Source organism: Cloeon dipterum, chromosome 2 (genome assembly GCF_949628265.1).
Source record: "Cloeon dipterum chromosome 2, ieCloDipt1.1, whole genome shotgun sequence".
NCBI classification, from domain to species: domain Eukaryota; kingdom Metazoa; phylum Arthropoda; class Insecta; order Ephemeroptera; family Baetidae; genus Cloeon; species Cloeon dipterum.
This window is the reverse complement of record NC_088787.1, coordinates 16,964,257-16,991,934: the sequence shown is the minus strand read 5'-3', so window position 1 is coordinate 16,991,934 and position 27,678 is coordinate 16,964,257. Positions and strand designations below refer to the sequence as shown.

At 41.2% G+C, this 27,678-nt stretch overlaps 1 protein-coding gene across 11 annotated transcripts in view; it reads right to left on the bottom strand.

Annotated features, from left to right (window-relative positions):
- bru3 (bruno 3) overlaps nucleotides 1-27,678 on the bottom strand; it is a 375,654-nt gene that overhangs the window by 119,132 nt on the left and 228,844 nt on the right. The window contains exon 1 of one of the 11 annotated variants that reach the window (XM_065481279.1): nucleotides 2,267-2,520. The exons of 9 other annotated variants lie outside the window; for them this stretch is intronic. The gene's annotated coding sequence lies outside the window, so the exon portion shown is untranslated. Of the gene's footprint in view, nucleotides 1-892; nucleotides 912-2,266; nucleotides 2,521-27,678 lie in introns of those variants that run through there. One more of the 11 variants, XM_065481280.1, reaches the window with a different exon arrangement.

Genomic DNA, 27,678 nt, shown 5'->3' with positions numbered 1-27,678 from the left:
GCCTAACGAGCACTTTTGTCCGCTGCATTTTCCACGGGAAGCACGCATGATTATTCGCTCGTGCACATGGGCCGATTGGAAAAATGAATTATTTTTGGGCAAACTTACAGTGATGTGTAATGGGTGGAGATTGCAGCCGTGCGAGCCGCGTTTATAGGTCTTTACAAGTGGCAAAAGCCAGTCTGTTATTGGAGGAACATGTTTTAGATGGGCGGCTCCCAGTGACGTCATTGGTGCTTTTGACCCACATTGCGGCACGGCACACGGCTGCTCTACGTGTATAGCTGCCACATGATGTGCCCTCGGACCTTTCTGTCTTTCGCGAAATTGTAGCGTGTGTGTTTTTTCAGCGGTCGTGAGCAGGACCCAATCGAGTTTGCAACGACCGACAAAGCGGCGTTGCATCAAAAAGGCCGTGGAAAAACAATATAAGCACAGAATTGTTTCAAACGAAATTTGTATTATATTGGCACAGATTTTGGAAAGATTGAAACAAGATAATTAAAATCTATGAATGAAAATTTTCAATTTTACCGCAAATAAATATAAATGCTCTTGCCACTCAATATCTGATGAAATTACTACATCGCTCAATTTTATTTTAACCTGATTCATGCCATTGGCGCTACGGGATTTTTCGTCTTAAATTTCGCAGATTTTTCCCTCAAAATTTCAAAGGCAAAAAATTGAAAAATTAAACGCGTTTCGCTTAAAATTTTAGCAAAAAATGCATTTAATTGCGATCAGAGGGTGCGCCTTGTCACGGTGAGCGGCGGTGGTGCCTGTGGGGGCGCCATTTTGATTTCTGCAAAACACCGCACGCCACGAAGGAGCACACAAATCAACACACCGACACATCGAATCAGCGTTTTGTGCTGTAAGAGAAACAAACCTGCGGCAGCGAGAAACAGACAGATGATGCACGCCAGCTCGTCAAGGTGCGACTACTTGAAAAGAGAGGGTGCGTCTCCCTTGCGTTCAGCGGGGATCGGCAAGGGGGAGGCTGTCGTCACTTGGCAGAGGGTGCGCCCTCTCCAAGGACACCCGTACAGAGAGGAGCGAGGCAGAAAGAAAGAGAGAAAATGCCAAAACTACGCTTCAATGGGAAAAGGTGTTTGCCGAGAAATTTGCCGCTAGCGTAACTTTATCTACGCTGAAATTCGCGTTATCATTGCATTCCGCGACGCAAAGGGAATATAATATTTGACATCGACTACTGGAGGAGGATTGCTTTGACTTTTTAACTTGTGATTTTATGGAAGGAATGCGATAAGGTATTGGTGGATAATTGTTTTTTGGAAAACACTTCGAGGAGCAGTAAAATTGTAAATGTTTTACGTCTTTCGGAGGGGCTTTTACGCGGAAATAAAAAGAGCGGCTGTAAACTGTCTGTTGGAACGATATTTTAAGTTAATGAGCCAGGCTTTATTTTAGGGAGCCGGGTGGACTATCGATTTTCGGTACTTTGCAATAACAAATGGCCGCGGCAAGGTTGTTTCCAGTCGTGCGTACAGCAACGTGCGGGCCTGCTTAAAAAGTACGCCCGGCTCCTTAACCTTCGACCACCCCTGGTGATATATCTATCTAGCGCCACTAAATTTTTCTCTTTCCCTCTCTCTTTCTCACTACGCACCCTATTATTATATTTCCTAGACACTTTTATAGCTTTTCGCTCTACAAGAATCGAATTTTTCACCATGCATTATTTATTATGCTACCGGGCTCATTGGTGAAACAAATAACGCATTATTATTGGAAATCCATCCACCCCAATTTGTTATGGCTGAGAACTTTTCTCATCCACCGTCAGTTTGATTAATGTGGAAACTTTCGGGGCGGCAGCCAAGTCGCTTCTTCATCTGACACAATCGCGTTTAAACAAACCTCCCAAAGTTTCCACGCGACAATTAATTTAGTCTTTGGTGGATTTGGAGGGACCAACTTCTAAGAAACTAGGGAGCGATCGAAGCACAACAATGGCCTCGCTATCTCCTATCTCAACTAAAACATCGACAGACATTTGCACACAAATGATAAATCCAGCATCGCAGCGAATATTTCGGTTTATTTGAAACATCGCAAAATTTACATTCAAACACACAAATAACTGATGTCGTCCATCAGAAGTCGTGTGAGAATTTAATTACAGCAACAGCTTTCCTCTCAGTTTTTATTTCATGAGAAGTACAAACTGGAAAAGAGCACATCGAACACCAAAAGCTCAAAACATCGATTTCGTTCAACCAACATCCAACATCGACTGTACCTGACGAGTTCTTGGCTCATAGAAGCACTCGCTCTCTCGCGTCGCCGATCGTTCGGGAGGGTGTTTTTGGACAGCAAGAGAGATTGTTCTACGCGACTGGGGCGTAGGTCTGTCTGGCTGTGAGTGCGAGAAAAGGGTGGCCCGAACGCGATTGCGTGCAACAGATAGTTGGCGAGTGCCGAGGGAGAGCTGGGTGCTGCGTTGCTGGCTGCCTAGAGGGTGGTCGTAGCACGAATGACTCGCTCAGCTCGTGTCCGCCTCGCGCTTACCTCGAGTGGGGCGCATGTACGGCGGCGCAGCCCTCGGAGAACCCGCTCGGGCGCACTCGAGCCACCTGGCGGCGTGGCCACGTGACCAGACCACGCTGTTCCCGCACTCGGGGGTCGGTGTTGAGCACCAGTGACGTCACCATACCGGGGGGCGTGGCCTCGCTAATGGAGTGAAGCCAGTGAGAGGCCGTTGATTTGCAGATTCTGCGCAATCATTTCACCTAAATTGTCTGTTTCTCTCAACCTCCAGCTAGCAGCTCTCTCTCTCTCTCTCTCTCTCTCTCTCTCTCTCTCTCTCTCTCTCTCTCTCTCTCTCTCTCTCTCTCTCGCTCCTCCACTAGCCTTTATTTATTTATTAATAATGATATTGCTGCTTATTGTCCTTCGTCTCCGCTCCCCGGGCCTTTATTATATTAAATTCCTCGATGACCACTACTGCACCTTTTGTCCACTCAAAACGCCGAATTGGTTTTGCAGGAATAAGATGCGGAGTGGATGGGTAGGCAACTGGTCTGGTACTCATGAACAAACGGTTGCATACTCGACAAAATACCAGGGGCCTCGCATTGCATACACATAGTTCCTCTTTAGCTCTGATTAAATTAGTAAACGTTCGCAACTGTATTCAATAATCTATTAAAAAATATTAAGGTTTAGGATTCATAAATACAAAAAATGACATTTTCAAAACTATTTAAAACTATATAATAACGAATGAGGATCAAAATGTTAAACGTGAAATTTATGTCCAATACTATGAAAGAAATTGACTTAAAACTTATCAAAAACTTCCTCCTTTTTTCCTCACATTGAATTTTAAAAAGGTTTTCAACTTCAACTAGATTCAACTGATTCGAGCATTTGGGATTAGTTACTGATATTATTATTCCAGATGATTATAAACGATGAGTCTAACAAGACATGTAGCAAAGACTTTTTGTGAACATGTATTTTATTATTTATTTATCCTCGGCAAAAAAGTTGAAAATCTTATTAAATATCAATAAAACTACTTACTTTCATAAATTTTTAATTGATGTTGTCATTGCACACAAATAGTTATTATTATTGCTCGATTGTACGAGGAAAAGACACACCTCACGGATCCCAAATATAGAGGTGAGAGCAAAGTTAAATTAGCTTTGCTCTGTTGATGCGCATTTTTCCTACTTTCACGGTAGCAGTCTGTGCAGGTAGGTGGATTGTAGGAACATTTTCAAAAGAGAGCACCAAGCACCACCATCCACACGTGTAATTACGTTTTGCGCCGCGGGCTCCAAAGTCAAGGAGCTGGGGAGGCCGAACGAGATGTGTGTGTACACAGTGTGGGTAGCATACGTACACACAGATTATCAGGGAGCAGTGGAATTAGCGGCGTGTATTATTGATCAATTACCACCTGAACTAATGGGCAAGATAAACCCCCTGCTGAAGCTAAAAAGGGTCTCTGCATTATCTCAAATCAGGTAATTTACTCAATACTTGCAGCACCGTAATTATATGAACTGGAAAGTTTGCAGCGAGAAATGTGCCGCTCCACATCTGACAATCAATTGACATTTGAGTGTTTGTAGTAAACGACGTCTAATTATTGGAAATTTCCATCCACCAAAGGTCTTTAGCAGCAGTTGGAAGCCATTCGTTAGGTGGATTCGTATCCCTCCTCGAGCGGCTTTCAGAGTTTGATGCATGTTCGTCGTTGGCTCCTGTACTAACACAAAGCAGCCTCTCTGTGTGTGCTGCTCCTTCGCTCGGGCCGATAATTACTCCAAGATCTGTGATACAGAAGGCAGAACGAAAGCACACGAACACGTCGCGACACACGACTCAGTCCCTTTAATCTTTGAACTTTTAGATTAACGCCACGCTGCGCGTATCGATGCTATTTATCAGCTTCGCAGCTGCAAATCACACGCATTTGCTGAATGTTAATTACCAGAGCACTCAAATTCAATTCTACAGGTAGAAATTGTATGACCTTTGAGTAGGAACTTAGCTAAACAATATAAATATTTACCTAAGATCTTCAGGAGATGAAAGCGAACTATTTACTGTTTGGGACCATTCAATTTTTTAACTAAATTCTCTTTTTTTAGATGCTTCCGAATAAATTTTAATAAAATTAAAGAATTGCTGCAATAGAGAGTTTTCTACCTGCGCCATTGATTATCTAAACACTGCATTCCTAGATTATTTTGAGTATGTTTTGAATCTCGGGTTTGCACATACGCATTTGCAAAATGTGTCAATTCATCAATACGAGTCCAAAGAAAATCAAACTTTGACAATTAGACTAAGCAGAATCCTCTTGACTTGCCGCGCAGAGCTTCTCAGCAGAGCGCATTGTCAGGGACTGGCTCTTTCACTCACGCACCGAATATCAAGTTTCAAAAGTTCGATAATTTGCCAATTACACGGCTGAATGGATTCTCTGGCAAAGTTTGCCCAGCGGCGGCGGTGGCGGCAGCATCGGCGTCGTCTTCGGCGGCGGCAGTTGTTTTCGGGCGACTCTGCGACTCCGTATCGACACTTAATGATAGTTTATAACCGGCCGGGTACACACGCAGCAGCATCACGGGGCCGACGTTTTGCACCTCTCGCTCAACTTGCCGCTCCGTCTATCAAACGAAGTTTGCTGCAAGGTGATTCCAAACTTAATTATACGCAAAAGTTTGCATCGGCAGCAGCATCCAGGCAAAAAAATATTTGCTCGAGATTACGCCGCTCACGCGAGCAACTTTCCATCAGCTGTAATTCTTGCCTTGCGCGAGAGATGTTTTTAATACGGATGAGAAATGTTGGCAAATAGTTGGGATGCGTTAATGCGATCAAGAGCCGTCGCTGAGAAGCTCGCGAAAATTTGAGCTTGATGACGGTAGGAAGTTTACAAAGCTGCCAGTTTGGCATCTCATTGAAGCAATTTTCTTCAAATCAGGTTTCTCAATATCAAATCCAGGAAATGTTGAAAGATGCTTTGAAATACTGAATGCTGACTTACTAAAAGTTCATCGGGTAATGTAAAACCTAGCATATTGAAAGAAAAGTCATTCCTGCATTAAAATTTCCATTGCTGAATATTGCGAATATGGTTGATCAATGCATGAACGACGTGATTAATTTATGTCAAAAGAGATATTTACTTTTTAAATATATCTACACATTTTGAGTGAGTGCTATTTTCTGTTTATTTCTCCTTAATAGGTCAAACATTTAAAAACATGATATCACACAAATCACATTAATTGATTTAAAATTTACATAAATTGATAATTACCAAATCAATTAAAATGTATCCAATAACGATTGCTTTAGAAAAATTAACTCTGAGTCGAAATTTAATTTGTGAAATTATTCTATAGAGCTATTAACATGTAATTTTTGATTGTGTCATAGTTATATTTGTACACATAGTTCTATTCTTTTAAATATTTTTTCAAAGATGAATTGATTTGAATACCAGACAAATTAGCAACAAAAACGGACACTATGGCAGGTGCGCTCGCAGAAATCCAAGCCAATTAGAGTACCCCAATTTTGCGCATAAACAAGTAGCGACGCACGGAAAACAAACGCTCACGGGGCCCAATCAATTTACTCTCTTTTCAGGTGTGCCACACGCACACACATTTCTCCTGCAGAAAGAAGCAAGGTAAACAAACGACGGGTCCAATTAAATTAATTGAAACCGTCTCTGCCGGCGAAGTCGCTGGCTCTAAAAACATACTTACATGGCGGGCACGAGGACTGCAATAAAAGTGAGCGCAACAAGCGGCGTCATCATCATTAGGGTGTCATGTTAAGCAGCAATTTATGCGCGCGAGCTCCTTAGGGCTGCGAGCTTGCTAGCTAGCGAGTTCGTTTCCTTCCTTTCCGCCCGTCCGCCGCTGCCGTCGCCGCATGCACACTCGCGAGCTAATATTATTGTTGCCATTGTGTGTTGTACGCGGCGTAGTAGTATTCGCGTGTAATTGCGCTTGTACATTCAAGCGGCGCTCGCTTAATATGACGCTGTTTTAATAGCAATAAGTGTCACGTTCCATTGTACTTGATGAGCTACGCTAAGGATATAGGCCAATGAATATATTGTGCTGCTCCTTCGCCGCTGCAGCGCCATTCTCGCGGCCCATACGTTACGTGCGGGGGCGCTGCGTGAATTTTAATTAGTCCGGCACTCGCAATCAGCGACTCACGGCCTTGGTGCTGCTTCATTAGTGCCAAAGCTCATGAGCAGTGGAGCTGGCCAAACGAGAGGAAAAGCGCACGGGGGTGATACAAAACTTTTCAGCCAAAAGTGGCAACAAACAAAACTAAATTTGAGCCAGGGGTTCTAATTGACAAATTCCACTGGCCGAAAGTGGCTTTTAAAACGCAAGTTTAATTAGTAAAACCGGTCTGATTAAAGTTTCCAGCGAGTAAGGTTTCAGATCAGGGGGTTGGGAGTTAGACCAGGTGCCTTTTAACTTGAAAATAGTTCATCAGTAAAATTATTTATACGCCTACAACGTACGTTGTATTGGATTTACTGGCTTTTGACGAAATGGACACGTAAATTATTCATAAAGGTCTGCGGCGAACCCATTTTACTATTATTAGGATTTACTGGATTACAATCTAGTGCTTTTTTCTGCTATTGGAGATAAAAAAATCGTTAAGTTAAAAATTATTATACACCATAGACGATCTCGTTGAAAATTAAGTGTATTTGATTTTTTGTGTTTTAGCCACGCTTAAAATACATTGGCTGAAGTCCAGCGCTTTTGAAACTTTATCCATCAGTTCAAATCTGATGCTATGTTTGAAAAATAAAACATATATAAATTAACAAATTCAAAGTGCGCCAACTCACTTTGGAAGATTACAACAATTACTATAATAATTTTCCCTGAACTTGTTCTGATTTCTCGATCATCTCGTCTATCTCATTTCTCCTGTCAAATTTCAAATTATATTGTAACTGGAAGCTCGTTCGTTACCAGAGACATCTCAATCCAGAGACCGTCTCGTTTTAATTGGGCAATAATTGGTGCGCTCAGTGCTTTTACTGCCGTTCGTCTCGTGTGTTTGAGTGCGCGCGTCGTTTCGGCTTGATGGCCGCTGGCTGCCTGGCTGAAATTAGTGCCGAGAGCCGTAATAATCGCGAGGGAACATCTGCTGTGTTGGCTGCCTCTCAACTGTACTCTCTGCTCACTCAGTGCACTTTAATATGTCTCAGCTGATACATCAGCGCGCGGCGGAAATTATGATACTTGAAATGAAGATTAATGACTTGCACCCACGCCCGCTATGGCTAATGCAATTTGCGAAAATGAGCAGCGCGGCAACGAGTCTTGTCCAAATTGAATTTTGACCTTCCACCACTGCTGCAGCCGCCGCGACGCTAGCCTAATTGAATCGGAATGCGGCGGACCTTTTTTCGCAAACCAAAGTTAGTTTTCTTTCCTTTGATGAAATTATTGGGTGTCTAGTCTACCTCTAATAAAGGCTGCGAAAACTATTTAATGTCAATTTCACTACGAACGAAAACACGTGCACGCTTTCAGTTGAACGTCTAGAGGTCACCCTCGGGTTAGGTCTGTAATGCCAGATCAACTAGCTATCAAAAGATTACTTTGTCCTGTTATAATATTGAATTGCAAACAAGAAATAAGTATTTGACTATGGAAAAATGGAAAATCTAAAGTAATGGAGTGCATGCATTAAGTATTTTTTTAAAATTATTTATCAATGGGAGAAAATTATTTTCGTAGCACTTTGCAATTAAAATCCTCTTGATTGGGTGGCACTAGAACCTTCCAGGAAGGTTCACCAAATTTATATTATTTTCCTTTTAGAATTATTAGTGATGTTAGGAGCAATTTTTTACCTTTTGAAAATCGCCCACACAAGAAAGGATGTAAATTTTGGCTTAATTAAATTTTCGTAGGAGGAAATTTCTATCACTGGGAGTTGCAAGTTGCGGGGTTGTCAATTTCGTTTGCACTCAGAGATGAGTGTATGCGGACGTTTACAACGATCGCTGATTCAAAATTATCTGCAGCTATACTGTCGCTATGAATTTTATTTAGAGGTAAAGTACTGCTGATGAGGCCTGCGGAGCCAATAAAAAGTTGCTATACAGAACTATAGCATGAGCTAATATTTTTTTACAATTTTCGACTTATTAGCTTTCAATTCCTTGCTGTCCGCCTATGGGAGTAGCCATAGTAAAATCAATTGAAAGAATTATACTCGTTGGTAGTATGAATATTCCGAGTAAAACATAGTTAAAATGCGTAACAGCGTATTTAAATACTCTGGGTTGAAAAGGTATTGGTTTTAACATAGAATTATAAACGTTTGTACAAAGAAAAATGAAATGTGGCATCGATAATTATAACAATGTTGAAATTAAAATTTGTTCTTTGCGAAAAATAAACATAATACATCTCTTGCAATCTAGTTTTATCAGACCATACCAATACTGGCTTATGAAGTTAAAATTAAAATTTGTTTTAGATCCTATTTCTAAAAATTTGAAAAAATGTTGCATAAAATGCAGGATGAAAAGATGAATTTTACTTTTGAATAAAAATATATTCCGATTTGCTCAAACTCTCGTGGAAATATTATTTTCTAGCTCTTTCACAGGTAGTTTAATTGTCACGCAGATAATCGATAGGCACTTCCATATATCACACTTGCAATACTCTTTTTGTGGCACATATATCCACATTGTGTGCACGCAATAATACAAAATACACACCGAAGGGACATTAGAAAACGATTTGTTACTGTCACAAATCGCATTCGCGGTGGCGTTTTGCATTCTCCTCCCCCGGCCGGAGATGGCGAGCGCTCTCTCGCGAATTATTATTATCTAAATGAGCGGAAAAACGGGCCAGTTGGTGGCGGCTTTTTTGGGCCTTTTTAAGACGCACGTCGTCGGAGTGACGTGTGGCATTTTCATTTTCCCCAGCAGCCGCCATAAGACGAAGAAGAATGTCGCACGTTCCCTTTTTCTCCCTCTGAGGCTGCACAACGAACGGCACGGACTAAAAAATATTATAATGTTCTCGTTAGTCACCCAACACATCAAGTCCGTTATTTTGGTGGGTTGCCGGGGAGGCAAGCAGCAGTAGGAATACAATTACCATTTGATACGAGGCTCGCGAAAAAAGTTTCAAAACATGTATATTAAAAAGTCGTGAAGGCGAGGCGGCAAAAAGTAGAACTTTTTGCAACACATTAGAATGCTGCGACGACGAGGAGGACGGTGACGGAAAATGTTTATAATCATAATCCTGAACGGTAACAGCTTTCGTTTAGCGAAAAGAAAAGTGTGTACCAGAAGCCCAAGTTAGGCAAAAACTCGCGCGTAATCAGCCTTTTCCGAACAAAAATTTGCGTCGCTCGCAAGAGTACAATTGTTTCAATTAACTCGTGCCCGGTTTTACTAAGTTAAAGGGAAGTGTGAAAGAGTGCGTGAATAGGAACATAAGTTCTTTCTACAGAAGCTACTACTGTGAGCCGAAATTAAAATTTAAAAAAGTCACAAAAACTTATTCTTCAATCATCTCTTAATTTAATATAGTTTGCCAAAGGAATATCAGGGAGTAAGGGCATTCGCATACGGTAACACATTTCACAAGGTGGGAACTCGATTTTTGTTTGTAATGTTTTAAAAGTACGCACCATGCGAGTTGTGTTAATCTGAATAGTACGATTAGGCTTGCAGTTAGTTGTTGTTCCTGGATAGCAAGATCTTGTCGAGTTCGAATGGTTTCAAAATAAAAGCCAACTATTTATCACAGCCCCAACAGCGTTCTCTTCCTCTTTTTACCCTGCTGAGAGGTTTCCTTTTTTCTGTATATTTAAAGGAGCCGGCCGTCAGGTTTTTCCTCTGGAGAGCGAAAGCGTGCTCATCTAGGCACAAGCGGGCGGGATGGGGTGCAACTCCGGAAAATGACCTGTCAGATGTCTTTGATAGTTCCTTCCTTTTTTGTGCTGCACGCACGCCCGGCAGCCACCCACCCACCGGTGTACCGCGCGCGCTGCCTGCCTTCCTTATTGAGTTCGCCGTTCCAAACTCATTTCGGCAGCAAAGGCGGTGTGCGTCTGTGTACTTTGCAGCGTGTTTGTGCAAACGGCGCGCGCGTTCCGACACAGGAAATTTCCTGCTGCGAAAATTTGCGGGTCCTTGCCGACATCTGCTGCAGATTTCGAGGGCCAGAGCGACTTTATCGAGTCAAATCTGTTGTAAGAAAAGGAATTTCCAGCTGGGAAAAAGATTGTCGCACAAGTGTTGCGGAAATGCATTTGCCTTGGTGGAAACAATCGTAGCAAATATTTCAATTTGCAAGCAGGCCAGTAAATGAACCAGTAAAATTAGGTTGATCCTCAAGCGCAACAGAAACAATATTTTTTTTTTAAATTTAACAAAATCTCATTTTTATACTTATGGATAAGTTTAAAAATCGTAGGAAATAAATTCCAACTGTTTAATACTCTTCTTAAACCTGGTTTAGATAGAGATCAGTCAGATAATCAGACAAATATTTGTTGTGTCCAATATAATATAATGCCACTTTACACTATGGCATCTCACATTTTGGACATTTCGAAAAGATAACTTGTTTATAACTAGAAAAATGTATTGTAATTTTAATTTTTCCTTTGCCCGATCATTCTAATAATATAGAAATAGAACTCGTAGAGTGGCAATTCTATATTCCAATCATCTATTTTATTTTCAGATTCATAAATGCATTCAAAATCTACATTGGTTTCCATCTAGTTGGCAAAAATACTTCCAGAAATTGCACATTGTTAAAATGAAACAAGAGTCATGATGCGCCCTTGGAGCATAAATTCATCTCAATTTTTCACCAAATCGTGTTCCAATTTTGTTGCAACTCGAGTCTGATTGATTGCATGACGAGCAGGCCAAGAAACGCGAGATAGAAAGGGGTGGAGAGCGAGAGAGGCTCCCTTTCAATTTTTCGTTTCGCGAGCGACGGCTGAATTTGCATCATCGCGGATGGTAATTTATATCAGAGAGACAGAGAGAGCGCGTAATCAGAGTTGCTACGGACAAGCCCAACTTATCACCTGTCAGCCGGCTTATAAGAGCTACTCTATATGACTGGAGCACAAAATTATACGGAGGCGATAGCGGCAGGAGCGCGTAACGAGCCGAGATTCATGACTTTTCTTCTGCACGTCACATCAGAAATAATGTAATAATGCGTGCGCCCGGCGCCGGCAGCCAGTGCAGGATAAAAATCTTGTTACTTAAAAATTGTGATTAATGACGGTCATATTTCAGCGAGGAGAGCCGAAAATTAATGCCACCACTGAGCGAATTTAACAAATTCAATTTTTCACTTTTTAATTCGGTGCGTCCATTCGTCTGGTCCTTTAGGGAGAAGGTGTTACTTGCCATTCCTCAAAAAGGAGTTTTGGCATGAAGATGGAAATTGTCTCTAAGAACAAAAATTAAATTTTAATCAGGCCGGTTGCTCCTTTGAACTTATACGCACTCTAATCGTGGTTTCTCTCTTTCTTCATTTGGTGTATTGGAACTAAACTTTGAGGATTAATACTCACAATATTATCTAGCACATAATGCACGGCTTGGAACTACGCAAATTATTAAACTCATAACTTCCCCCAGAGCTCATGAGAGGGTTCATTAACTGGAGGAATTCCTTACCAATTAACTTGCCTCGGAGATACATGACAAACTTTCGGTTCGATGTGAGCTCCATTATTTAATCCTAAGCCAACGGAGCGCTGCATCTGTTGATGGAAACAAGTACGCACGCTTCAGGGCTGCGACTGCACACGTGATCCATGCACACGGGCTTCCAGTATGTGGGTCAGATTCCCACCTAATTAAGGCGGCTTACACGCGAACTGCGCCATTTTTCGCTGAAAAGCCGGCGTGGCTGCCCCATTATTCGTCGCATTTTATGCAGGCAGCACAAAGACGCGAGCAGTAACGCTCACGTGTGTATATGTGTGGGGGCATTACTAACTGACTTTGTAAGGGAGAGAGGAGCCATTATCTGCTGGCTTTGATTCGTGCTTGCGAGCGGAATAGTAATCCTTACATTATTGCCCTGCCCGCCTAAGCCCTTAAAATAAAATACCTGCCTAAGCCTCCTTCGGGCTCTCTCTCTCTCTCTCTCTCTCTCTCTCTCTCTCTCTCTCTCTCTCTCTCTCTCTCTCCTCTCTGCGTACATGAGCTCATTAAAATGATTGACTTTTGTCTGCCTGTTTGAGAGCAGCGAGCGAAGGTTTAAAACGTTCGGAAAGCACCCGCTCTTCTCGGATATTATAGTGTGTAGCACTTTACACACGCTAATTAGTCGGAATTTTCGCATATTGGAGGAGCGAACGAGCTGTTGGGTTCGCCCAAGCCGTTCAAGTAGCAATAAACAAGCCTTCTCTCTGCTCTCTCCCTATTTATTTTCCTGCTTGGTTGGCTCGCTCCGTGCGCTTCTTCTTTTGAGAATTCCAGCCAGATGCCTCTACCAATAAAACGCGGGGCACGTGTTTTTGCAAATTCCTCGCATGATGGAAAAGGGTGCGTGGTTGGCTCCTGCGGGGTGGAATTATGCCGTGCGAACCGGACAACAAACCGCCGACGAGCCAATCAAAGCGATGGCAATAAATAGACAGGTACAACGGTTTCCCTCGCACACTCGATGCCGGCTGATGGTTTCCAGGGGCGACAGGTGTAATCCTCTTTTGCCTGGGGCTGCACTCCAGAAATAATTTGAGCAAAAAGCTCCACCATGCGAAATTAACCAGCGAATCACCATAGTAACTTTTGTCTGTGCGCCAGACGTCGACTGGCCGCTTCAAAACCTCTCAAATACGCACGTGGACGCCGCGATTTTATTTTATTTGCTTGTTGTGCGACGGCATTTTGCCAGTTTCGCAATAATTAGAGAACGGAGCACGCCGATACCATAATTGACGGTGTAAAAGGCAGTGAAACATTTCAAATGTGTCGCACAACGGCGACAGCCTTTGTGAGCAGAATTTTAATTAACTCGATATCGTCAAACAACCCAAGCAAATAAATTCATTGGCGACAAAGCTTGCAGGAAAAGTCGGGAATTATTTATCATTATTTCCATGTCGCTATGGACATTGCAAAATTTGAAACGTGGCAATTACTGATCAAGGAAAAAACACGTTGAAATGATTAATATTTGGATTTATCGTAAAAAAATGTGTTGACTCCAAAATAACTCTTTTAATTGAATTCTTGCTAATGGAATACTAAACATTTATATATTTTTTAAATCTATTTCTCTTGTCATTTCACGAAAAAAATTTTGTTGTTGTTTTACTATGCCTCCGAAATGAGTTCTCTGCTATTCAACATTCAATTGTTAGCATGATGCGAGCAATAAATTTCCCTTTAAATTCAATTCAAACACAATTTAACAACTAACAAATAATCATCTATTCTCTCTGTTTGCTATTATCGAATCGTTTACTTTCATATTTGTCCAGATCAACAAACTTTGAGCATAATTTACGAGAACAATAACAGCTGCTTTATATTAGAGGAAACTATTTCACGGCAATTATGCGCTGGAAACGAATTGTTTTATGACAATGGTGGCTTAAGGCATATTAATACCAATTTCGAAGTCATTTCAAGCAGACAACATAATGACTGAAATTTAGTTAAATTTTGTATTAAATTTGCGTTTTTTAATAGCGTTGACAGTGACAATTATCCAATCGAAATGAAATCAATTTGAAAGATTTTAATTACTATAAATAGCCTCAAAAAGATTGTTCAATTTCTTTAATTGCTTGTCTATCAGCTAAAGGACTATTATTTTCGGCATTTTTAACCATACAGTATGTAGCTAAGTGCATATCAAAGAAACAGCTAATAATTTTATGTCTCTTTCATGCACGAAGTTGATCGTAGGCAATAATTGATGTAGCATAGACAACCGATAACCACGAATTTTTTGGACTTGTTCTAATCACAACTGTATCCCTTTTATGAATGGATTTGATTTTGACAATAAACAAAGCATCTGACTGTTTTGACAGTTAATTTAGTAATATTAACTTATCGTGTACTAAATATAACACCAAAAACGAGTTACTTTTTACTTTATTCTTATTTGGCATGCAATCCACGACTCTCCAAATGACATCACATTTAATGTTTCCAGTTTGGAATGCTAGGGGGATGTTTAGTAAAAAATAATGTGTCCTGTCAAGACCTGTTGCTGTGGAAAGTGACTCATTATACGCTAATCTACCACATGTTGCTGTCTAGGGGCACACAATGAAATGCGCTGCTGGCTGTGCCGAACCGAGCTGTGCTGGCTTTTCTCAACGTCAAATCCAGCAGAAAACGAGCCAAAAATGGCGCGATTCCCCCTTATACTTGTTGATCGGGAAGCAAGCCAAAATAGCTTGTGATAGCAGATAGAACCAGTATAGTATACTGCTTCTTTATAGTAGCTACTTTTGACAGTCAGATGAAATTCTATAAACATTTTTTAGATGATATACTAATTATTAGTAACTCTTATAAGATTGGGGTTTAAAATTATTTCCACTCCACTGGAAGGGTCATGCATTCACTCCAACCCCGTTTAATGCAAAATGCATATATACAGTTGGACCGTTGGAAGACAATTTTAAAAGTGCCACGAATCATCAGACGCTACGGACATGCGGCAGAGAATGTTGACATTCTCAGAGGCCATTAGCATAGAATCCGCAGCAAATCCTTAATTTGCACGACGGCCTGGTCTTAATGCAGGCAGGCATTTTTGTGCGGAGCAAACGAGATTACAGCTCACGTCGGACCCCATTATCCTCAGCAAGGAGGCCGTGCATTTAATCTTGGAAGCGCTGGACGGCGCATTTGACCACTCGGACGGCAAACGTGCGACCCAGCGGCTGCCAAATGCAATAAGCAGTCGCAGCCGGCAGCACTCGGTGGCGGCGTGAGTGCGAGCGTGTATATTTGCATGTCACTCAATAATGGCCAAGGTAAATCTTTGGCTAATCCTCATGTCAACAAAATACAAGCTAATGGCCCCGCCATTACGGGTTGGCCGCTCAGTAAAAGCTTACAGAGCTGCTGCGAGCTATATCGGCTTTTTAGCCTCCGTCCGCTGTACCCACCGCTCACCATCTGTTACGGTTGCATGAATAAAAAATTCGGATCGACCTCCGGCTTTTAATTCGGACGGCAAATTTGCAACTACCCATTGACGCCAATTCAATATCTACATTTTCCTTGCAAAATTAATCCGCATAAGCAGAACATTAATTTCATCCCTACCTAATTTTAAATTCCTGAATATAGCCCCATTTTCAATTTGGCACGTAACAGAACTGTGCATTCCACAATTCCATTTAAGCCTAATTGCGAATAAAGTTTGTCGGGTGTGACGGAGACAGTCAGATTATTCTCTAAATTCACTTTTGCAGTTGCAAAGTCGGCGGTGCGAGTAAAATTTATTATCATCTCGATGGCTGAATTGCGGTTTACCTAGCAAACTCCCAGCACATTCTGAGAAGCTTGTATGCTCGGCGAACAAACGTTCGGCTCCAGACTTTCTGTCAACCCAATGTGAATTGACACAGAAACTCTATTTATACTCAAACAGATGGAACACGCGGCGGCGGGGCGAGTGTTATTTGAATGCAAGAGAGTGTGTATACTTTGCCAGCAGCTTCATTCAGCCAGCACAACTCACAAGAGTCGGTCTGGCTGACATTTCTGAACATGCTGAAAATGGGAAACGAGAGATGGACGGTGGCCCTTTTTACTCGCACCAAAAATGTGTTAAGGTCCGACAAAAGCGACGAAATGGAGAAAATTGGGTCTTGCTTATGCAAAGAACTCGCGGAACAAAATTTATTCATGCGTTATGGAAGTTTATTTCCACCAAAAGTCATGCATATTCACTCAAGGGGAATTTTTATTGTGAAATAACGGAGCCAAAGTTCATTCTTTGGGATGAGTAAATTGAGTATCAGGTGATTGAGCACAAATATGACAACTCATGCGAATTACACAACAACATAGTTCATTCTGTGGAGCTGTTTGTGCACGAATACCTTCCACCTATAAACTCCTTACAATCAGAATCTAAATTTTAGAAATTCACAAACTTTGCGGTAATTTTAAGCTTCGGTGCATGCATAGATGTTTAGCGGCAGCCTCACAATTTGAGTGAACTTCCCGGCATTTGTCATGGCGAGTTCAGTTTTGAAACGAACAAGAACAAAGCGACTCCGCGAGCTGCACTCACGGCGCGGATGTAATTACACAAAATAGTAGAACTAGTGCATGCATGCGAGCACGTCCATGCGCTCAATACACACACTTGCTGCTTTTGTGACTTTCCTATTTAAACAGGGATGCATTTGCTCCTAAACAAGACAGAGAGGGTACCGGTTAAAGAGACACCCCTGAAGAGTTGAGCTGGAGATCCATTGTTAGTGTCTCCCTCGCTATTACAGTCAGCCAGCCCCAACTTTGGCCATTCAAATTTTATGTTTACGTCCCAGGCACTCGTCGCCAGGCACTCGGGAAACACTAAACATGATAGGTCACAATTGAAATAGCTTGCCTGCCTTAACGGGAAAGGACTGTGTTTTGCTGATTTAGAAACTACAGTAGGCAACTAATTCCACCCGTTCGCTTCGTCAGATGTGAGTTGACTAAAAGGACGCGTACCTTCATTGCGTTGGCTATAAGCAAGATTCACACGTGTTTAATTTCCAATCAAAATTTACCATAATATTTGTAATGAGCGTCAGCGTATGCAACCTGCACGGCAGGTCACTTTTGCTACCCTCCCGTCGCAACGGTCCCCATGTGAGTTAATGGTTGACGAAAACTATATATTATGTATTTTTGTTTTCAAAATGTAAAATTCGAATAACATTTTAAACACAAGCAAGTGATAATTATATTTATTGTTGAGTTTACACCTTGATCCTAATTTACTGTTTATTCAAATTTGATAAAAACATAATTAATTAAGTTTAACTCATTATTTGAGGTGTACTCTTGAACAGATGTAATGTTCTGTTAAATTATAATCTGGGTTATTATGTCTAGGAATATAGTGCGCGTCCATAGCCTTCAGTGTTCCAAAACTCATGCAATAGCTTAGAGCCCTTAGCGCTTAAACATGGCGACGTGAGAGACAATAATTAGGCAGTGCAATGTTGCATCTAACTAAGAACGCCGTTGTCGTGCTCGTGTATTCCAAGACATGCAAAAGTTGTCCGTCGGAAAATTACCTGCCAAATAAAAAGCCGAGCAGGCGAACGAAGGAACGCGCGAGCGAGCGAGCTCAGAAGAGACAGGAGAGAGGATCAAATAACATATTACGCGCGCCGAGCAGTGTTCTCATTTTACTCGTCGTTTGTTGTTTTCTTTAACAAGCTTAGTAATTAATGCTCCAACATTAGCCAGCCCAGATGCTTTTTTCCGCTGGAGATACTTTTAATGAGCTGAAAACATCCATTTTTCAGGGCATGCTGAATGTGCCAGAAGTCAACAGTCTGACTCATTCAGCAGCAGAGCAAAATGAAAGGGGCCGCTCTTCTTTCCCAAAGTGCCATTTAATTCTTTATTATTTCCTCTACTGCGCATAATTCGTACGAGCTGAAAGAAAAACATTTCGCATTATAATTAGCCCCGCGAATTTCCAAGAGTGCGGGCATAATTATAGAGAAGAGGTTCACGTTGACTGGCTGATGCTTTTTAGCTCCGCGCCGGAAAGTTTGATGAAAAAGTTTGTCTTTTGAGGGAGCAGTCTCTTATTAAAATGTTGACATGACGTCCCAAACGAAAACAACATTGGGCCAGTTTGTTTTTCATCCGAGTCAACTTTTCACATTAATATTTTCGATCAAACATTTACCTTTTCCTTCTGGCGCGCACGCAGCAAGAAGTAAGAAAACGCAGCTTTATCGATAATTATTCCAGCCTATCCCCTGTTTTTATGACTTCCAAAAACAACTTTTTAATCATCTTTTGCTCTTTTTCAGAAGCGAAAATATAACTTTACTGAGCGAATAGCCTTGGCTGTCCTCAAATTTGTGCAAAAGCAACAGCGGGGAGTGCTTTTGATATTTGAATTCGTCAGGTTCAGCACAGAAAATGAGGAAAGCAAGCACGAGCAAATCAACTTCTTCAAAGGGAAATTGGAAGCACAGAAACATTTAAAATATGATTCAAACCATATTCAAATTTCTTTGAATCTAACAATAAGTGGTACTGAATTAAAAAGGAAAAGATAATTTGTTGTAAGACTTTGTACCTGTCAGGGTTTTACCTGACGATATTAGAATCAATATTATTTTGTACCAATATGTATCGACATAAATTTTCGGGCACCTAAAAACAGTACCATTTTTTCAGAGTAAAAAGTAGTACATTAATTATCTCCTTATTTACAAGAGCTTATGTATGAGGGATTTTATATATATATATATATATATATATATATATATATATATATATATATATATATATATATATTAATTTTATCTTAATTTGTTTTCATTAAAATTACACCTTTATGAATATCGCTACACTTCATATTTTATCTCTTTCTGTTTCCTTGAAAAATATAGAATCGATCGGACTAAATTATTGCAGAAATGGTTGAAATTTACTTACACGTGATAACGAGCAAATGATTTCTCAAACCACCTGGTGTGGAAGACACTTACCTAGAACAGAATGTGGGTTATGAGTATTATTTTACAGTTTTTATTGATGCATCAGCTGCGTTTGCATCAAAGATTCTGAACTGCTGCATGCACAGCGTTTTACATAAATGAAACTTTCGTAGAAAGAGCAGCAGCAGCAGCAGCAAGACTTCATACAAAGTGTACTACGTGCATTTCTCTCTCACACTCATTCGTTGTATATACTTCATGACGGCGCGTATACTTTCAAAAGAGAATGCTCTGTATGGAAAATTTCATATGTATTTGTCGACGAGGACAACCAACTTGGTGTGTGTATGTGTGTGACATGGTCTGACGCCCGCGCCTGCACGGCGGGGTCCCATTGTTGGCAATATGCGAATAACTTTGCACAAAGGCCAAAGAGCGGCCGACCGACCGACCCTCTTTGAATGCACCCGCTCAAATACTTTTTTTCGAAAATACATATCCAACTACATCGTTCATGTATTAAATGCGGCACAGGGCGGCGAACCAATGAGAGAGCAGCGCCGGGAAAATACTCCGCGGGCAATGTGCATTGTTGTTTTGAATTTTACTTTCGAAATAATATAATTTGTAAATACAGCACATGGAAAAGCATTTTATCCAAAGCCTCACGGAAATTAAATTTTCGTGTTTACAGCGAAGTGCAGAATACTCAAATGGATTTTACCGTGCTAACAAACTATTAAGTGATAATTCACACCAGTGCAACGTTCGTCAGTGTTTAAAACAATATTTTGAAAATTAGAACCTTTGCTAAAAAGAGGGGGAAAATTCTTTTGTCTGAAATAAAATTTTCATTCATTTTAAAAACCCGTTGTGACAAATACTTAATAATTACAAATATCCTAGATAAGTCCTAATTGATTAAAAAAGTGATCCGGCGTTTCAATAAAAGACTCCGCATTGTGGAGGCATCGGTGGACCTGTACAAGACTGGACTCATTCATGTATCAGAATTTTTCGTTTCGATTTTATCATTTAATAAATCAGGAGAAAAGTTTCTAGATTTTGGTGCTCGACTCTAAGATTAAAGCTCCTGGTAGCATTTCAAAACGAAAAATCTAGATGCTATATATAGTATGCAAATGATACTATAGCTCTTATTGAGATTCCAAAGCAGCCTGATTTCAATGGCGGAAAAAGTGTCTTGCTGTTGATTCTGTCGCAAAATGGCTGGCAAAAGAAGCCGTAAGCCGTAACATAATAAATCCGAGTGGCAGCGCAGGGAATCCTCTTTCAAATAACCAAGAAAACCTTTTTCACGCAGAGCCAAAATTGGGAAAAGCCGCGAACAAACATCGCAGCCAGGTGATCTACATTAGGGAAAATGAAATTCGCGCATTCGGAAAGCAGAGGTGTAGGCAAGCAAAGGCAGAAAAGCCTGTCGAACCGGGAAGCATATATTATATTGAAAGGAAAAATCAAATTATACGCTTCGGAAAATGCTCTCTCTCTCACTCTCGTTCCCAGCAGCGCTACGGCGGCGCACCATCCTCGGCTTTTTATCGCATAAAAATAACAAGCAATAAATATTAAAATTCCTCCGAGACACGCGCGTAATATGGGAATCGAGTTTCAATATTTGGGTTTTGACGAGCGGTGCGCGTGCAGCAGCAGCTTCCTCTTTTTGCCTCTCTCGAGTGCCTACTCGGTCGGCATCAGCAGGGCCTTAGGGAGGAATGAGCCGAGCGAACCCAACGAACGAACGAGAGCGAGCGACTCGCTCTTTCCTCCGTACACATACACACAGACACACACACACACACACAAAACGCCACGAAATAACGAGCTGAAGAATCTGCTCGGCAGTTAGCGTGTGCCTCTTGTACTCTGCCATCTTGATTTCAACTGCCATTTGAAATGCAAAGTGCACCCACACACAGCGATCAAGCAACCCTATCTCAAGCAGCCGTTAAATGCATGCCTTCACCTGCCCCGGCTTCTTTGCACGAGGATGAACGGAATATTTGTAAATGCAGAGAGAGTTGATTTGAATTTTCAGCCGTGGCTGGTGATGAGAAATTCACTGAGTCGTTGAAAACAAACATTGGAGAGCGAAATTTGCTTTGTAAAGTGGTTTAAATTAGCCTGCCGATTTTGCTACTTTGCATTAACGATTGGTTGTCAACAAAATGAGACTAAAAGCCACCGCAATTAATATCTGTCCCTCTCACCGGAGCATGCGTGGTGTGAGCCCCATCGAATTAAAAATATTCAAATCGGATTTTACCAAAAGCTGATGCATCTCTCAACCAAAAACCACCAACTAATATCTACGAGCGGAGCCGTAACGAGCTGCGAGAGTAGCTGGTAATCCTCAAATTAGTCCTGCTCGATTAGAGCGGGTTGCGGTTTTCGTAACGCGAATCGTCATCAAAATCTCAAGATGGGAATTGAAGCGGTATTACGCCGCAAAATCATTTTACACGCTTGCACACATATTCCGGCCCATATTAATTTCATCGAGAGTGACAAATGTCGGCAGATGGATATGTGCAGCGCAAGGGACACGCTCGACCGCAAAGCATATCCATCTGAGCCTCGGAAATATAGCCGTGGGTCAGGCGACACGAAACATGGCGATACTCAAAGAGGCTCAAGCGCTGCCTTTTGATGCGCGACGACGATTTTCGCCGCCGAGCCAATGGATGACGAGTTGAAACATCCCTTAGCCACCCGAAATATAAAGCGACACCATTTCTGCCTCGGACCGGCCTGCGACGCTTGACGAATACAGATTAATAATGCACTGTAATTGTGCCTGCCCATTTCGATCCGCTCCGCTCCCTGCTCTTCTCGCTCTTCTCTTTTTTCTCCGCGAACTTGCTATAATCTAATGGAATTGAGTTACGTTCGATGATTGATTGAATGCTGTGCTCGAGGGTTTTAAAAAGATCGTTTCCCGAGTTTTGTGTATGCAATGCTTTGCGATATTCAAGAGAATCATTGAATTAGTCTGGCATGGCTGGCTTCTTCTTTTCATCAAGAGCCAATAAATGCTGGGTAAACATGTGGCATTAACGAAGCCAGTCTTCTGTGTCACGGATTATTAAGTTATTTCTACGTTGCTGCATCCCACCTGCATACTAAATGAAATTGGTTTTCAGAATGAAACAACCAGAAAATTACACCATTTGCGCACACAATACAAATTCAAATTAATTTGAATAATTCAGGATGGAAAATTTGTAAAAAAAAATAGATTTAAATTGTTTGATGTACTATTTTTTTCAACATGTTAAGTTCGTAGCATCAAACCGTTTTTACACGGATCATATTTGAATAAGAAAAATTGCAAATAAAAACGCTATAATTGAAAATTCCAACCAACAATTTCCGAAGTAAGGAAATCACAAACAAAATTTGCATAGGAAAACATATAGCAAGATGAATTGCAGGGATTACAGATTATTTGTCTAGCGCTTGGCAGCAAATTGAAAATGAATAAATGACAAAACACTAAGTCGCGACGCGTGCAGATGACAGTGTGCCTGAATTCGGAGGGCATGTCGTTGAATATTCACGCTCGTTGATTATTCCATCAATGATGCGGCCCACTCGCGCGCGCCTCGTGTTTACCTATCACTTTTCTTGGCGAGCGCATGATGGTGCGTGCAAGTTCAGGCTTAAGTTGGCAAAGTACACTTGATGCCCGCGCGTATTAAAGCACTCGCACTCTGCAAAACTGCGATGCGAAATTCCGCTTGTGTATTTTTGCCGCTGTTTATCTGCACTAGAAGAACGAATACACAAAAGCTTGCAAAAGAGCAAGGCTGATGAGTGCGAACAAACTCACTCGAAATTTCTGGCTTTGTTTTCCTGCGCCAAATATCGGCATCAACTTAGCAGGATTTGCTTTGAGCTGCTTATTTATTCGTGTACGTACCCATACACGCACGCACGTATTTACAAAAGTGTGTTTGTTTTATTTCAGACCATTCTCTCTCTCTCTCTCTCTCTCTCTCTCTCTCTCTCTCACACTCTCAGAGCAACTGTAGTTAGAGTGTGTTATTTTGCGCCAAATGAACACGTATCCTCTGGTATTTATTAGCGCGTGCTAGTATGTGTTTGAAGCAGAAACGGCAGAGCCTTGTCTGCACATGCGAATAGTGTATATATATATATATATATATATATATATATATATATATTCCGTTTTGGGTATTATTATTATACTATCGGAGAAGCAGCAGCAGCATCTTTCGCGAAACTTGATATATACCCGACAAATGGAGGCAAGAATTTCAGCTGAAACGCCGACGAGTCCGCCCACCCTCTCGTAGTTAATATTAAAGACGTGCCTCACATTTTTCCTCGTACGGCAATTTTATTTCCATTCGAAGAGTTCCACTATTAATATGATTGGAACTTTGCAAAGGTTTCCCTTTTTAGATAAACATTCATTTTGCCGAGGATTGTATATCGCACGTCAGTTTCTCGGTTGACAGACATATTTCAAGAAAAACATTTTATGACTTGCCCTGTAGACGCTAATAAATTTTGAAGGGAAAATTTAAATTGCTTTCAATTATTATCAAAATCTGTTGGTCTCTCACTATAAAAGGGGTAAAAAATATATTGGCGTTAGTAACAAATTTGAAATACAAATTAACACAAGATACAAAAAGCATATATTTATGTATACATTTGAAAAAGTATTGGGACATTGACTCTATTTTTATTTAAATTGCTTTTCTTTTTACAATTTAAAATTGCTTGTGGCTTGTGGAGATCAACTTTGAAAAGACCTGGAACGATTTCTCTGGGAAACAGTTTATTAAGAAATCGAGACCAATCCTCAGTTACCAAGAAAGTTGACACAAAGATACGCAAGGAAACTTGCATATCACCGTCATCACACGTGTGCATTCAATTATCTTTTCACATGAGCTAGTTACGTGGTGAGCGAATCACAACAAAGTGACATTAATAATTAAATTTACGCCTGATTAAGCTTCTCGCTTCAGCTCACTCGAAGACGAATCTAATTCCATGAAGATTAATCAAAGCAGCACATTTTCGGCAGCTCGAATGTAAATCATTATTTCAATCAGTGGGCCGCGCACGTTAATCACTTATTTGCGGCGCACACAACAAATGCGAGCAGGCGGAAATTACAGAAGCCAGCTTTCATCTTTGATTCTGGCCAAGGAGGAGTTTGTCAAAAAGGCACGCAGATGTCAAAAGGAGAGACGAATTTTCCTGCCTTGTTCAAATAATTTCGCCAAACTGCGGAAATTATTTGCTCAAAGTTTCGCTCGCTTCGTGAGTTTGTGCGCTCGGCTCGCAAATTAAGAGAAATTTATTTTATCCCGGTGCACACACGATTCATTATACCAACATTTTTCGCCAACCCAAACCGTTTGATCTACTCTGACGTATTATTTGCGGAGACGATCGGTATCTCCTGCGATTCTTTCTTTTCAAAAGGCAGCACGTTCTCATAGACTGGTAGGCGCCATTTTACAACTTTCCCTTTTTTTAGCTGAGCATTTCCAAAAGTTACATTCGTCTACCGTCATTTTACGCGTTTTCCTCTGCTGGAAGGCTGGCTCCAATCTTTTCATTTACGTGACTTTGAACCTCGCATACAATGTAACTTTTGCTTTTATGATGAGAGCCGATGGCGGCACGTCGCGAGACCATTTTACGATTTCCTATCGTAAGATGCCCATCTCCTAGCATTACGACCGAACCAATTGTTTCTTTGTGAAAGAAATGATTTCAAAAACCCATACGTGGAATTGTTAAAGAATTTTCTAACTCTATTATGATTGCAAACAAATTTTTGGAACCGGAAATACCTTTGAGTATGGATTTCTGCTCTAATTTTTAAATGTTCTTTAATAATTTGTTGTCCTGCTTTTCTGAAATGTGATCTACGATCTACGATATGCATTGTTCTTTTTAATAATTGGAGGCGTAATCATGCGTTAAATTTAACCTTATAGAATAAAATCGTAGGGAAATGACAAGGCAATCATCACTAGCAGTATTCGGACCCCGAAAATAATAAAAATAAGTTGCGGATCGATGCCAATATTGCAGTTTTATATTTGCATAGACACTACAAATGAGTCCGGTTTGCAGCATAGCCAGTGTAATTAATCCATCACTCCTTCAGAGTAGAGAATTTGAACTTCAGGAACTTCACTACATCAGAGTTAGTACATTATGTTTGAGTATTGCTCTCTTCCCGGGGGAAAGGCGGCCAATCTTAGGCTACCTGCAGACATTCAGGTTTGGCCCCAATTCACGTAATTTTCCAAACATGGAGCAAAAATCGTTTGCAATAATTTGAGTATTGAACTCATATTGGCCACCCTGGATATGCATTCTACCAAATTGTATATCAGGCTTTTTACTAAAGACCTTTTGAGAGGGCACTAAAAAACCTTTTTAGATCATTTTTTATTCACTATAATATTATTTTAATGCCCTCAGTCAAACGATTCATTCAAATGTTTTGTGGTAAACTCTGTTTTAGATCTGTCTGGCTATAGACGTCATCACGTTTGCATGCTTACATTGAACTGAATCAAAAAGCTCCCACGCTGTTTTATCTGGCGTGATCTCTTTATTTGGGTCGAGCATTGAGCATCACTCGGATTTTCTTTTCAAAGCAACTGCTTGAAACGGTTCCTCGCAGCAGCTGCGCCAGCCGTGTGTTGTTGTTGGAGCTGTTAATTTAGTACCGAGCAGCTTTTTTCGCTCTTCCCACTCGCAGGCTGCGCGCACCAATGTTTTTAAAGTTTTTCCGAGCCATCAGTTCCGATCTGTTTGAGAGGGTTCTCGTTTTTCTGTTCGACTCATCTGTCTATGGCGAGAAACACATCCCTTTGCCTTCACTCACTCTCTCTTCTTCTGGCCGTGTGCGTTGTCAGAGAAAAGAAGGCAGATAATTTTCCCCTTCACGGAGCAGACACCCCGCTCTCGCACGGCCACTCTCGCGGCTTCCACATTAATGAAATGTCTTCTCGATGCCTTTCCGTACATCTTCCGCGGCCGAAAGTCGCTATGACACGATTGAGATGGATCATTCCACGTCCTGGCCGCAATCAATCATGATTTCCAAAATTATCAACCCGCGCTTCGGCCCCTACAGTTAGCTTTTCCAATCAAAAAGGTCGTAAATAAATAACTTTATATTTTCACTGTCAAATATTTGCAGCTTAAATCGAGTTTATCGCGGACCCCCTTCTGAATTGAATGATAAATAATCAATCTGCTCAATCCTGTTGCCAAAATTGGCAACCCCGGGGATTTAACTCCTTTTCAATCGCAAACACTGAAGGTTTATTTTGCGTTTGCGACTCAGATTAATTCTCCCTGCGTCGTGCAAAAAATTATTTTATCAGCATCGCGTGTGCCGTGGCTGAGGGAATATTTACATCGTCCCCCAGCGCTCTTCCAATCAAAGCTGAGCCGACTTTTTCTTCGCTTCCTATCGCACTGCGAATCTCCGCCTGTGTAAGAAAGGGCCGCAGTGAAGGGCGAGGAAGGGAAAGAAAAGAGAAAAATAAACTTTTCACCCCTATCTATCTACGCGTCCTCATCTCCTCACCCGGCACTAGATCAGCAGTGTCATCTAGGCAAGCATTGCCAACTTTCCAGAGCCTGTCGAGATTTTTCTCACCGTTTCATCTCTCAAAATCATGACAATTTTGTTGGTTTAAAGTCGCAAAATTTGAAAACTTGATAACGGTTCAACGCTTCAAAATCAAGCAGAGAAATAAAAAAGCTGACATTTTAAATTTTAAACTCCAGATATTGCTTAAAAATCAATATTCAAAACAAATATGCTGCTTTGAATCATGTTTGCAGCCATCCGCGGTAAAAGCAAAACCGGCCGGACACGTCATTTGATATTTAACTGAAATGTCACAAGCGGTGGCTGGCTTCAAAAGCAGTTTTTCCTGTCCAATTTCAGTGCTGCCGTAAATTCCCTAAGGAGAGAGGCATCGCCTGCTGCAGTTTGTAATTAGCAGTCACGAACCGAGAGTGCTGGCGCACGAATTACACACACTGGCACAGAGTTACAACAGCGCGCGGAAAAGAGTCGTCGTGTGCACCAGAGATAGATAGAGAGAGAGAGAGAGAGAGAGAGAGGCAACTCCATCGGGGGATTCGAAATTCACGCTGTTATGAATACAGATCCAATCAACGTGTTTTGATGCCGCTGTTCGTTCACTCGCTCTCTGGCTGCCTGAAATGAGAGAGGGGGCGAAACGAACGCTTCCATCTGACTTGGGGCAGAGAGGCAACAGCAATTTTTGCCTCACCGAATTAGTGCTCGTGTTTTTTATGATTATGCAACCGACACGACAAATCTGTCAAACTGATTGCCTATCTTTTTTCTGTAAAAGTTAAATACTACGGTCCAGGGACGGAGATGCAGCTCCT